This window comes from Caloenas nicobarica, chromosome 6, assembly GCF_036013445.1.
Source record: "Caloenas nicobarica isolate bCalNic1 chromosome 6, bCalNic1.hap1, whole genome shotgun sequence".
Classification (NCBI taxonomy): Eukaryota; Metazoa; Chordata; class Aves; order Columbiformes; family Columbidae; genus Caloenas; species Caloenas nicobarica.
In genome coordinates this window covers 11885512-11901076 of record NC_088250.1, presented here as the reverse complement: position 1 = coordinate 11901076, position 15565 = coordinate 11885512, and positions in this window count along the sequence as shown.

The following is a 15565-nucleotide window of genomic DNA, read 5'->3' as shown; positions in this document are numbered from 1 at the left end:
CAGATCTTGCTCACTATCACCACTGATTGCAAAAATTTATTGGGGGTGTGTTTCCATCAAGTCGTTGAATTCTGACAGATTGCAACTTCACATTCAAGTCTAACCTTTTGTGAACATCCTATTAGTGTGAGCTCGGACTGTATCAGTAACAGCTCCCAGCTGAAAGCAGCTACAGGACAATTGTTTTGATTGTTTTAATACTTAAAGATTACCTTACCGTAATACTAGAGGTGGAAGGGAAATAAGTCAACCCAAAGGAAACTATAGAAATGCCAATGCTGTCTAAACAGAGGACTTTTGATAAGAGCAAGTCACACCAGAATAAGCCAAATCAGGTTCCTGGAGTGCCAGGGTGCCTGCTGGAGATTTTGTTATTTTGCCTGTAAGATGTGTAAGTTTGAGGATCGAGTGCATTGTGTTTAAAAAGATACTTAAAATTTCTGCTATCACTTAACTAACTTTCACATACAAAATAGGCTGCCTATATGACTGGAAGGGGTTTGTTTAGATGACTGCTTAGATTTAAACTAAGAGGGTACCGATTCATTATCACGAAGCCTGAACAGAAACCTTCACTGTCAACTGGGCGGTTTTTTTAAACATGTATGAACTAAATATCAAATCAAGAAGAGCTCATCTGGGTCTGTGTCATCAGCAGAATTTGGTGACAGCAGCAATTATTCTTACAGGGAAAAGAACTGTCTTTCTGTTTTGTGCAGAGCTCTCACCCTCAAGATAACACAGGACTTGCTATTTTAGAAGTCTTGGATAAGAAGACCAAGGTATTTTTTCCTATTCTATTAAAGCAAATTCACATTAGTAGCACTGATAAATACATTACATTGATGTTAACCTTGCTGACTTAGGTAAAAAAAAAAATCACTTTGTTTTTAATGCCTTGACGTGGTTAAAGTCAGTCTAGGAAAGAATTGCATTCTCTGTGGCAGTTTCATCTTTCCTTGAGCATGTTTTAAAATACTATTTTAATAATAGGTATAGAAATTTGCATCTTGTCCAGAAGGGCTGTGAACTCTAAACAAGAATACAGTTCCCACAGGGCTTCCTAAACAGGAATTTTTCAGTACCTGTATTCTGCTAATTATTTAATATCTGTATTTACACATACATTTTTACTTCTCTCAGGTACCACTACAGGAAAATGCAAGAAACTTCAGAGAGATATTACAGCACATTTACTTCATTCAGTTGAATCCAATATTCTTTTAGTGCTCCCTAACAGAAATCAATCCATTTTGCTGACACCTGACTGCTATGAACAATATAACATGTTATTGTGGCTGTCATTTAGCCATTCTCCTACTTAAAATGCTGCATGTCAAATACTACAAAACACAGGGCTTCTTACAGAGATGGCATAACCTTCGTGCAGGTGTCCCATTTAATTAAATGCAAAACTTGTGCCCAGCTCTGTGTATGCACTCCCCTCTCCTATCAGCCCAGCAGCAGCTTGCTGAATGTAAAATTCTCACTTGAAATTTGTATTAGTGTAAAACGTTCGTTCTGCTGTAAATGTTGAAACTCCAGTTCCAGGGCACGAAGATCATTTTGAGCCTATTATACATGCTTCCCAAATGCTTCTCTCACCATCCCTTCTAAGTCGATTTAGTGCCCATTAGAGGTGCCAGACTGACCGAGACTTGTGGTTGCTCTTTATTCTCCAGGAGCTGCAGAAGAAGTAACATCTTTGCAGACTCCCACCCACAGGTGCCACACCATGTCCATCATGACCTGGTAGGAAACTAAAGAAGTCGCTAGGGGTGGATTATCATTAGTCTTCTGCAGCTACGGCTACAATGTGTCAGCTATGCAGCAGACTGGAGTAAAACAACCCATTTTTCGCAGACAGGCCGTACAAACATACCTCTCTCTGTCATTTTGCACTGAGACAGGCAACCTAGGAGCAAAGGGTTTTGTTTTCTGTTGTGAACTCTCTGAACTACCCTGGTCCCTGGGAGCAACCTTTGGCTCAGCTCTCCTGAATCACACAGCTTAGGAGAAGTGGTCAGCTGGGTCATTTATTGTACCGTGAGTTAGCTTTAACTAGGCTTCAGATGTGTCAAAGGGTAGCAGGCACTGCTTTGCTCGAGGGATTCACGGTTTATCCACGAGGTAACGCCTTATAAACACGCAGAAGGGGTTGCAAACAGCTATTGCTGCAGCAAAAAATCCACATACAGCAAATCGCTGCCACAGCCTGTGCTGCTGAGAGATCTTTTGCAAATCATAGTGATTAAAACAAGCTTTTCTCAATGCAGGCCACTTCGTCATCTGTTTTACAGCAAAGCCTCTGTGTTACACCTCACATAGTTTATCCCCTCCTGCTGACGAAGAGAAACAAAGAGAGGAGGTGATCATGCAGAGATGCTGCAACAGAACCAGATGGCCCCGCTCTCCCAGTCCCTGGCATTGTGTCTCTTTCTGTAACTTTGGTATTTTTCTCTTTTCCCACCCCTTTGGTCCCATCTGCACCCTCCTCCCCCGTCTCTTTGTCTGTCACGTTATTTTTTAGTTCAGCTTCCCCAGGAAGAGATGCTTATGTTGTCGTGTTCCTCACAGTGAACTCAACGCACGAGACAACGTGGACATATTTGACTCCCTAACGAGTGCACAGGCTGTGGCTGCAAACCATAGGAAACCAGGCCTTGGCAGTCCTTGTGGATCATCTTCCATGCACTTTGGAAACACTTCTACACAGGTTTTACCCTCCACGTTTTCCCTACTGTGCGTTGCTGGTGACCCTTCCGTGTTTCCCTGTCTGTCGCCCAGCCGGGTAAAGTCTGGTCTCCCCTGTAGCTGTTGGTTCCCTCCCGCCAGCCCCTTCTCACACATCTGTCAAGAACAAGAGGCAGGCAAAAAAACGAACATGAGACAGAGCAAAGGGAATTTCTCTTTGTTCCCATCTAGCTTATATAAGAAAAAAACAAAACAAACCCCACATAAAACTATTACTCCATTGCTTTAATTGCCAGACAGCACTAACTTCAGTGGGCAGGTGCCTCTTTGATCAGTTGATGATCTGACAGTCAGACCAATTACCATCAAAACAAAACAAAACCACCAAAACCGAACCAAAACAAACAAAAAAACCCCAACCAAACAAACAAAAAAAACAAACCCAGAACTTTATTCTTATTTTCAGCTGCAAAGAATGTTTTAAATGTCAAGCAGTGAAAGTATGTTGGTTTTAGTTGCCTGACGTATAGTTCCTATCAGAAAATCACTAGATTAACTTCCACCATTCAAAGTACACCGAACTTAGCTATACTTTATAAAGGAGTTCGTTCATATATTCAAATATATACTCTAAATTTAATAGCTATGAAATTCTGCCTTCATTTGAATATTACTGTGTACCAAGGTTAGGCTTGAACTCTCCAGCCCTGACACTCAGATTTAAATTAGTGTTTTGCTTTTCATTCTTCTGCTGCTTTTACTGCTTTCAGGGAACAATAGGGAAACCCTCTTTAGTTAATTTACCACCTGAAGACACTAAAATAGAAGTTGCAGGGCCTCATTTATTAAATCTCTCCATAAGACCAGAAACATTAGGCATCCAGTCAAGGCTATGTTTTTATTAAATATTTTCATCAGTGAAATTAGAGCATTTATCCAAACAAACGTTTAACAGAAACCAGCTTATTTCTTGGTAATCATTTTAAGTGGGGTTGGTAGTGCTGACCTCCTGTGCTTGTCCAAAGCACCTTGTTATATTATTTTCTTTTTCAAGTCCAATTACTTTATCAGGCTTTCTGGCAAGTTATTTGTTGTGTGTTATTTCTTTATTTTCTACCTTTTACTAAAGCGTTCTGGCACACTCAGAGCAAAGCTCAGGGAAGAAACTAAATTTCCCAAAGGGAAGTATCCCGTGCTCTGTGTGCTCCAGTTTGCTCCAGGCTCTGCCGCTGGCCCAAGACCATTTCCCCCAGTAACCTCCACACTGGGCTTGTGAGTTCAGGTGCTGCTTCAGGTGCATTTTCTGTCTTTCTGACCACTCTCTCTGTTACAATGATGAACGGAGACCATGTATCAAGCAGTTTTCTATTTACACAGAATGTGAAGTTTATACTTCATAATCCCCAGCACAGGATTTTCACATTCAGAAGTGTCTGCGGACGTCACTAGTGTGGTTTTTAAGTGCATGACCACTCCCGTCCCTTACCTGTCAGATCCTGCCGGCCGCTGGTGACAGGTGGCCTGTTCACATGAGGACTCACAATTGCGATAAAGGATCTTTGGCTACAAAAATCAGAAGATAGATACTGAATAAAGCTGATTGACATGGAGAATTTTTGGTACACATAAGATTTTGACATTTTGAAATTTGGTTGTCTTCTAATTCATAACATATAATATTTTTAGATGTCCCACAAAACAGACAATCTGTACAATGTTCCTTTTGGAAACATATTAACAGACAGTTTCCAAAATGAATTTGTTCCCTTGAACCTCAGCAGCTGCTGACTGAAACAAAAATACTTTATAGTCAGTTGGAGTATAACCTTCACCTACAGAGTAACAAGCATGACAGAGACTGAGATAATAACACTATGTTTACTTAAAAGGCTTTATTCCTTAAAATATAATTTGGCATAACATAACCTAACCGTATGCTGCAGACTATTATTTTGGTTAAATTGTCAAATAAATTGTGTTAATGTAAATTAAATGCTGGGTTTACATATGTTTTTTCCCCCCTTAGAAGAAATTTCCACCCCCATTCAAACTTTACCATTAATTCAGAAGTGACATTTTTCAAAGACATGGCTGTTATTGTTTACGAAACGTCAGTGTCCTGCAAAACACAGAGTTTCCCAACATCTCTTTTTTTTCAAGCTGAGCACAAGAAATATTGCTGAGCTCCTAATCCTGTCATCTCAGATTCATCTCTCTGATAGCGTGGAGAATGGCATCGTAAGAAACAAGTGTTTTCCTATAGCTCACTGGATTTACAGCCAATACCGAAGATCAAGTGGGTAATAATGTGCCCATCAGTCCCAAGGTATTTTTAAATAGCATTGGCAATTAAACATTGGTACATATGAAAATTTCTGCCAGGTTAGGTATAACCCGAGTGAAAGATAGTATAATGCAACCAGATTATTCTGCATCTCATGGGGATGAACAACATGTCCAGAATATCCAGCCTGGATCAGATTTGTTTGCTACATGTCCAGTGACCTAGAACAAGCATTATGTTTGCTTTCACAAAAGCACTCATCCGTGGAACGCTGGTACAGGAGCGAACGCTCCAGGTGTCATGATATTGATTTGACCAAGTCTCTTAAAGCAGAGTTCGGCCTTGCTCGTGCTCTCCTGGTAGATGAATAAATGCAAAAAGCAGTGGAAGAAAGCCTGCAAGGATGGGGACTCAAAACTCTGAAGTTTTGCCCCTAGGGGAGGACAGTCTGGACTCTGACACTCGTTTTGGTTATTAATGGGTCGTCATTTTACAGATGTATTGAACGTGCACCTGCATATAGCTAAGGGTCATTACATGTGATAGAAGAGGTTTTCTGCCACATAAATATACAAAAGCCGTGTTTAAAGAAACCTTCTGAGTTCAAGAAAAACATGTAAAAGAACCTTACTAATGTGACATCTCTTCCTCATTGTCTTGGTCGTCTTTCATGGCTTAAGCTTATGTAAAAGATGTGTTTCAACTTTATCTTTCTGGCTGATAAATAAGGCAGCTAGGTTGAAAGCTAGCACTTACTTTCTTGACTTCTGCACTATGAAAACTGATATTACATATACACTACCACATAAATATGTATACGTCTAAGTGTCTTCATATGTTTATGCCATTAAAAAAGCACAGCACTTTAAAATTACAACGCAGACTGTAAGAATATTACAATGAAAATTGTTGAAAACCAGTCAGATATAAATAATAATGTTTCTGCAAAGTCGCATAAGCTAACGAACTGATATTAATACAAACCTACATTTCATTTGCACCAAAGCCCTGTCGATATGGAATCTAGAATGAAAAAAAAAAAAAAGAAGAAACATTTAGTAGGAGAACTAGTAGTAGTAATAGTAGGTGAAGAGTTTAGCATTGGTTTTGTTAATACGACAGTTAATATCCTCTATACAATCCTATTAAAAACACGTTTCAACTAGAAAGGATAATAGGACTGTAAAAATCTTTATAGGGAGTCTGAAGTACCAACATGGTCTTATTACAGTTATTTATTTTGTCATTACAGTTATATCTATTCTATTATTGAACCTGTCCTTCTACATTTCAGTTCATTTATTTATGGTCAGGATTTGTTGTGCCAAATTTGAGCTTAAAACCTAATCCTAAACCAACTGTGATTGTAATTATTTTCATCCAAGTCCAGTAGGATTGCTTGGGGGCTTAAATACATACTGGGTGAGTGCTCAATAGCTTAAGCTCTTCAGAATAAACACCAATGTTTTTGCTTGTTTCTATGAAGCACTCACATATATTGCATCTCTCAGAGAGGAAGAAAAAGAAAGAATATGACTTCATATTTCACTTTCTGGAATGAAAAGTAATTAAACTAAAGATTACTTAATTAGAATACTCTACCCCATATGTTTTTGAAAACCAAACAAGCAAACATTATTTACATAATTGTTACTACCAGTAATAACAAATTTCTAAACATTTTCAATAAATTAACGTTAATTCACCTTTCCCAAACGTGAGCAAAAAAAGAGAAATTATCTTCATGAGAATAGAACCATCACAATCCAATTCAGTAATACCAGCAATTTCATACTGATATGAATTTGTTTAAAAGGTGACCTAAACAATGAAGCAAGTATAATTAAATTGGAAACAGCTAATTCAATAAAGTACTGATGTGAAAAGTAATAATTAGAGGAAATTTTAGTACAACACTCATCTGCAGAAAGGATCGTTTTGGCATAATGATATACTTACGTAAAGAAGTTTAAAATATAAACTGTCTGACAACGGTCAATTGAAAAATAGTCCAAAAAGTGGTTTTATCTAATAGATTACAAAACAAGTAAAAAAAAGAAAAAAAGATTGCTACCATTAATATGGCACTATTGATCTCAATGGAACAAAGAAAGCCTATTGAATTTGCTAAAAATATATGCTTTCTGGCTTGACATGGTGAAATACAATTAAGTTTCACCCAACTTGATCATTAAAAACAGGGGTTGTGTTAAATTCATATTATATTTTCCAGAAAACAACTGTCGCTGCACAGGTGTTCAGTGAAGAACATCAGCCATTCCCACCTGCACAAGAAGAGGCAGAACTCGGCACATAAAGCTACATTGCATCTGCTGACAGCAGGGAGGGTAAACCTCCCAGCACGTCCTTCATTTGTTTCTGTAGAAAATCCAGGCTAGTTTAATACTAATTCAGTATCTTGATCCTCTAGTCCAGTACAGTTATTGAGCTGAGGTCAGAGTGGATAAAATATCTACAGACAAGGTCATGCCGAAGAACCTCTGCCCACTCTTTAACCATAAAGGTGAAGTTCACCTTTCCAGGACACAGTCCCTTTTCAATAAAATTTAACTGTGCCAAGACAGAGGAAGAAGCTCCTACTTGACCTTCACTAATCTCATGCCATTTCAGCTCATATGTAGGGTAATGTGGCCTAAACCTTTATTTTTACTAAAAAAAAAAAAAAAAGAACAAAAAACAAACAAACAAAAACCAAAAAAACCCAAAAAAGCCCAAAACACAAACAACAAAACCAAAAATTGAAATACGAACTGAATTAAAAATATGAAAATAAATTGCTGTCCTGTAGAAACAGCTCTCTCCCAGAGGAAAAATTGTGAGAGGGAGCATGAACAAATACATCAGACTTTCGTACTGTTGCTAATTGAACAGTCTGAATGCTGAAGTTTATCCAGTTTTGAAACACTACCAACAGCTCTCCCCGAAAAAATAAGCGACAATGTCATATGTGAGCTCCTAAATATGTGCACACACATAGAAGAAATATTCCTCTAACACCATCCATTTCTTCCAGGTAGGCTCAATTCCAAACACTTTGCATTTGCTGCAGAAGCATTGGGCTTTCCCAACCTCAACCCCCTCTCGTCTGCTCCCAGTATGGGGTTTCAGGCTGGAGGGAACCGTCAGCATCCCGTGGGCAGATCCAGTCTCCTGGCTGCCACCTGGACCAGGGGGCTTAATGCTGTCCCGGGAAGTGGTCAGATCCTGGAGCAGTAACACCGGCAGGTGTTATGAGGAGGACCCTATTTCCTAACACATCCATTATTCTTGTTCAGTCTCTGACCTTAAGCCACGAGCCACTCTGCTAACCTGCGGGCTCGGCCCTTCTCTGGATCTGTAATAAATTTCATCCCTGAACTATTCTAAGCAAGTTTTCTTTCTGGCCTACTAAACCAGCTCCTTGACAGTGCTTATTCTCAGGTGACACTTCTGTGTGTTCTAGTCAACAACTTGTGCAGGTTTCTCAGCAGATTACTGCTCTCAACACCTTATTGTCTGCTCCATTTCTAGACACCCTCCACCTTTATAAAAGGGAAGTAGGAAAAGGATATGATAAAGTAGCAAACAGAGGGGAAAAAGAAACCAACCACCTATTTAAAATGAAGTGGTTAAATTATCGATCAAGAAAGATGTTACATACTTGACCTGTTCTAAGTCTGAAACTTTCATGAAGTTATAGTCCCAGAAGATAAAAACAATGCACTATTCTAATCAGGGGTCAGTATAAGTTAGGAAAGATTGATGAAGGCTGAAATAAACTCTATAGAGGCCACAAAAAAAGCAGGCATCATTTCCCTGTTTGGAAAGCAGGGAAACTGAGCTGGATTTTGCTTTGTACACCATAGCTAATAACGCTACCTTGAGACTAAGGGCCAGCATCTCAGGCAATACAATGAGAGGAACAAATACTGCAGCTTGATGTTCAGTTCCCATGCTGAGCCAAAATCCTGGCAGTTAGAAAAACCTCTGATTGACTTGTCAGCTGAGCCAATTTGATCTGCAAGACCCAGAGAAAGAAAAATAGGGAAGCCCACAATTTCATTTTTCCAGAGTCATTATTTCTGACTACAGCCACACTTTAATTTGTCAGTCAGAGTCTCTCAGTCCCACATAGATCTTGTTTCCCTGGAGACAAGTCTTTTAAATAGCAGTTCAAAACACCAACCAGATTGGAAGAGGAATTCAATTAAAGAAAAAAACCATCTTGTGGTAGTGGAGGTCTGTCCTAGTACAAGCTTCTGGAACATGTATCTCTAGTTTCCCTAGATGCATGTCAGGGCTTTTTTATTTCTTTGTTATTTCTTATCCACTTTTTTATTATAGGTATGAATAAATGAAGTAACATTTTAGCTTATAAATTAATTATACTGATGTTTGCTGGTTTTTATTATTGGCCAATAACTAGAATTAGTACTGGTTTTCAACCTTTATATAATTTAAGCCATTTACTTAGTTGCTGATAATTTCTTGACAATGGTTTTATTCACATAATGTTTCTGCTATTTGATTAAGTGAGAAACTTCTAGAAGACAACAAAGTTAGAGAATAGTTAATCTTAATGACATCCTTTTTAGACCAAACCCAGCTGAAGATCACCAAGATCATCAAGAGATGCTGGATCAAAAGATCCCCAACAAACATGATTCACTTTCAGAAATTCTCTCTAGTATGAATTTTGAGAAAATTGGAGATTTCTTATCATGTGATGCAATTCAAACATAATTCTTTGTCTGAAACAAATCATTTCCATACATAGATACCATTCTCAATGACATCTTTAAAGAAATTTTTTTTAATGAAGGAAAAGATGGATATGCACATGCTTGAAATATTGCTCTTTGAAATTTGAACACGCATTAATAAAAACTCAATTTTTCACTTTCAGTCAGCTGTGCATCAGTTACTGATGGAAAGAAAATAATCACTTCCAGACATTATGACTTGGCGCAATGATAGGCTGTTTCTAGAAGCTAAACTTCAATAGCCATAAAAGCACAGAATCACAGAATGTTAGGGATTGGAAGGGACCTCAAAAGCTCATCCAGTCCAATCCCCCTGCCAGAGCAGGAACACCTAGGTGAGGTTACACAGGAAGGTGTCCAGGCGGGTTTTGAATGTCTCCAGAGAAGGAGACTCCACAACCTCCCTGGGCAGCCTGTTCCAGTGTTCCAAATGTAATTAAACCTCCATTTTCTTCACATGTTCAAGCACAATTTTCTCCTCTACCCCTGATGTTAGCAAACTAAATTTGGTGCTAATTTACCAAATAGATTTACAATAAACACATCTTACTCATCCCAAGAAATAGTAAAACAGAAAAGATCTGGTAAAAAACAAAACAAACACACAAAAAAAACCCCAAACAAACAAAAACCTGCCACAAACCACAACAACAACCCACCACAAACAAAGCCTGACCACTATCTCCTCCTCCGATGGCATTTGATCAGACGTAGGATGTTCTACACCCATGTGCTGAGCTACCAGTGCAGTCTCTCATGAGTGCTCACGTAGCGGCATTAAATCAGGTCTCCATGCTGCTGAATGAAGACTTATTTACACATAGTAGACTGGGAACTAAATAGGAACAAGGGGAAGTTTATCAGTGCAAAATTAATGAAATGCGAACTATTTCTTCTGCATTGCACCACAGTAGATCAAACACAGTGAGGAAACATGCTACCTTATTGGCTTTTAAATAGTAGAAAGTAATAGTATTACATGACCCTGTTAATGCCAGTATTACTTGAGACATAAATATCTGTAAGGAGCAGTTTCTTTCAAAGGTATTGTCAAGACAACAACAACAAAAAGTACCTAATCTTGGGGGAAAAAAAAGTGTATTTAATGCTGGCTGAATCACTTCTTTACATGACTGGGCTACATGTGTTCAAAGAAAATTTAGAGCACTGAAAGGTTAAAACTTTGTACAGTGCCTAGCACAAAGCAAATTACAGATACAGGTGAGGATTTATACACTGTTCAGTTTGAATTGCTGAAATGAAGTATTTGATCTCCTGAAGTTAAGAACACTTAGTATTACTTAAATAATATTGAGAAGAGATGAGAGTTATAGGAATAGTCTTGTGCTAGACGTTTAGTAGAGAACATATATAATGCAAACAATTTCTGTCTAGTAATTGCAATACTATTATGTTTATCACTTCAACACAAATAGCGTAAGTTCACCCACATTTTGTAGCAAAAAGTTTATTAAATCAATAGATTAATAGGATCTGACTTCACCATTTAAAAATAACCTAATTATTCTTCACATGAATGCTGATCTCCAGCAACACCATTTTTATTATTAATTTCTGCTATTTTTATAACACAAAAGTATGTTAAATTATTCTTGGAAACATTAAATTTACTTCCAAGTATTGGAGTGGGGGTTGTGCTTTGTTTTTAACTAAACATAGAAGATATAACATACCCTTTGTGGTTAAAACCTTACAGATTTTCCAACAAGAGCAGCAGTGATGTACGCAGTAAATAACGGAGAAGAAAACCAAAACTGGTGGGACTTGATCTACCATAAGGCAAGAACTGGATGCAGTGATGGATCTCTCCAGTGAGCACAATGGGGTTTCCAGAAATCCCCCTCCAGCAAAACTGGTCTGAGTCCCCATCTAGATAGGTTTGATTCCTTATGTTGTCTGTTTATCCCTATTTATTCTAACAACAAAAACATGAGAACACACCGGGTCCATACTAGAAGGACCTAGAGGTAAAGAGACTGAACATCTTAAAATCAGTAAGTTAAACCACCAGTTATTGCCCAAGGCTCTCCCTGGCTGGATCCTGTAGGATTTACATCATTTGGGGAAAGAGACAGAGGCTCACCAACCTGTTCAACAGCGGTCACTGTCTCTAAAGCGAGCTGCTGGGTTTAAGGCAAATGCAACACAACTGTAAATATTCCCCGGTTTGAAGTGGAACAGCGATGCCAGGAAATTCTGTTACTGCCCATTTTCTCACCTACTACGGCCCCAGGGAAATATACACGTGAAACACAAAAGCAAGAGATTAAGCCTGAATTCCTCCATTTAGATCTGCACCGACTTGCTTGGATATTGCCACCTTCCACACAAAGAGAATATGTAACTTTCATTTGCCACTAGGAAAGCAGAAATGTGGTTAAGCATCATCATGCTGATACTTGGTTCCAGAAATCCAAGCTCACCTCTGGGGGGGTTTACGTAAGGTGATAATTAGTAAAAGCAGCTGTAAGTTCCTGTTCTCGGAAGCATGCTGGTTGACATGGTAGGATAATGCTCTGTAATGCATGGGATGGAGAACTAAGACCTACTAAAAGAAATGATCTGTCTTAATAGCTAGGAAAGTTGCGATCAAATGCCTGATTTTTGCACCCTCCTCCAAAATTGTTTAGGTTATCTAACAGTGCTGGACAACTGAAATAGGTGATATTTTCCATTATTCCAACTTCATTTACAATATATCTTTTTTTTAAAATCATGCTATCAGAAAATGAAAAGATGAAGGGGACTGTATTGTATAAAACCTGAAGACAAAAATCTTTTTATCATTACCTAAGCAGGTGAATTTTACTGGTTGAAAGATGAAAATCCTAATAACTATAGGGTTTTTACCATCCACTAGTTACTTATATTCTACTCTAATATTTTTAATTCCTAAAGTAATAATTTATACATCCTGCCTACTCAGAAGTGCTAGATGTAACAATGTACATATTTATATATACATATATATAAAATAATAATTCTTAACCCTAAGAGTGCACTCAGTTTCAAAAGAAATGCTTACTTATTTTTAACTTTACAAAAAAAAAGATGGAAAAAATGTAATACGTTTAGTGTTAACAGCAGCATTGGCCATTTAGAATTAAAAAGTTTATTAAGTACCACCACAAAGACTGCCAAAAAGAACCCTTCTTGTACTACTCTTCGGAAACAAGAAAAAAGTCTTCCTAAACTATGCAGGCTAAGGATCCATTGGGCGAAGAACAGTGTTAATTAATATTTACAATTTTGGATTATCTTTACCAACCTAAACAATGGTGAGATTCAATTCTCTCCTCCCTTGACATCAAATTTATGCTGGCCACATTCTGGCATAATCCTTAAGCTGTTGAACAAACATGTCCTAAAATAAATCCTGAGAGATGGCTGTTCAGGAAAGAATAATCTTCCTTTTATCAAAAAACAACTACAATGGGTTTGGAGGAAAGGATGTCTCTTATTGCTGCCTATTCCTCTCTTCTCCCATAATTATTTTTTAATTATAAACCTGAATCTTAACTCACGTGCTCAACTCAAAAGTTAGCAGATCTGAAGAAGGACCTTACCTCCTCCTCAGCACTGCCTGTCATTTTCCCACACCGCTAAATCTTCACTTCCTTCTACATTGAGAATGATCAACATCAGGAGGATTAAAAAGAAAAAAAAAAAGAGAGGCACAAAGACCATTAATTTCAAGATTTCTTGGATAAACCCCAGAAGCAACAGTTTGCTTACTGGTCTATCAAGCCCAGAGTTCCCTTTCATGCCCTTGCTAGTAATTTCTCTCTCTTATCCCCACTATTTACTTTGTCACCTTCCAAAAACTCTCTTGTTTCTCAATTTTTGCCCAGGCACACCCTACCCTTGCTTTTCCAGCCCTTCGAAAACATACAATCACACACACAAAAACAAACACAGTGAACTACACAGAGCTTGAGGGAGTCCCTAACTTCTCTGCTTGCATTGGCAGCATCTTTCTGCAATACATTGTGAATAACCAGCAGATCAGCATCTCTATTAGGGAGGAGGAAAAAAAAAAAAAAAAAGAAAAGAAAAGAAAGGGAAAAAACCCACCCAGCCAACCAACACAACAAAAACACACAAAAAACCCCAAACCCAAACAAACAAACACAAAAGGACAAAAATATTTGAAGAAAAAGGTACTCTCACTGCTAATGACAGTCATCTATTTTCCACAGGGAACCAAGACAACTTCCCGTATTGACAAGGGGTATAGTCCTGCTTCTCTGAAGAGAAATTCAGAGCAGAACCCCCACTTAGGTACTATACATCATCCTCCACGGAAACCTTTCTCGCTCATTGAACATAAAAAGTCTAGACAGATTATTTCTGGAGACTAGCTTAAAATGAGGCAGAAAGAATACCACCCACAGGGAATTTGTAAAAATTACTAAAGATAAGAGTTGAAAAAAAAGAAAAAAGGCTCAGAAAACTTTGAATTCAATTCTGATTTCTATAGAACATTCAAAATTAATTAATTAATTTTGGATTTACTCTCCCTATAGAATAGGAAAAAAGAGACATTTCGGTCACACACTTTAAAGACTGATTTTTTTTTCCATATATAGACTGAAAATCAGAGGGATAAAACACTTAAATAAGAAGTGGTTAGTAGAAATTTTTTATCTTGGAAGTTGACTGAAAAGTTTAATATCCACTACTCACTAGAAAGAAAAATTCTCAAGAGATTAGATGAACAATAGCAAAAATAATGTGCTTGTATCTCCACAGAATTATATCCTGCTTTAAAATACATATGCAATGAGGATTATCATTATTACCGTTATTATTGGATAAAAAGACTGATGATAATATAAGGAATGGTATTCCCTCTGTGAGTAATAAGGGGAAAATATATGTTCTCTATGTGTATCACAGAGGGAGGGGAAAAAAAAAAACCTGAAAATTGGTAAGGAAAGAATTGCATATAGTTTGATTTATGCCTGCTCTTCTTTTTATGGGTAGCCTGGAGAGTCTCATGATGATATGTAATGAGTCAGGGTGAAATGTGTATAAATAAATGCACTGCCAATTTGTGAAGGCTCTTTAAAGCATCTTTTTTATACACTCCATACCAAATTGCATTTTCTGGGGGAGAAAGAGGAGACATCAAGAAAAGAGAGTTGACATGGTAAGAAAAATCTCCACTTTTATTGCATTTCTTTTCTTGCCTTTGCTTTTCCTTTTCCTTTTTTAGAAGGAAAACTGTTGTCCAATATTTCATCCTGATGCAATAATAACCAGGTGGACAAAGTTCAAGATGAAAACCTGTGATAGATCTGTGTATACCAACAAGTGGCATGAAGAAACAAGGAGCAGCACGCCTTCTCCCCAGAGCTGGGGAACTCCATCGGATAAACGTAGCGTTAGATTACTGGCGAAGGACTCCAACACCTTTTTCTCTTCTTCTTTACCCTCTCCTTAGCCCCTCCAATTTGTGATTCACTTTCTTTCCTGCAATATTTGGTATGAGAATTCAAGCAATTTCTTCACTGCCCAAGGAAAATATATAATATCCTAAACAATGTTCTTTATTTATGGAAATGGGAAAAAAACCCCAAACGACAATAGCAACCAAAAAACCAAAACAAAACACAAAACAACCCCCACAAAACCCCGCACTAAGACCAAAAAAACGCGATACACCACACACCCACCAGACGTTCCAAAACTTAAATTCCTACCCCAGAAAGAGAATGATCCTGAGTCCTTTCTATATCTTCAAGTGAACTTAATTACAAAGCGTAACAGAACCGCAAGTTTCCTAGGTTATGGTAAATTT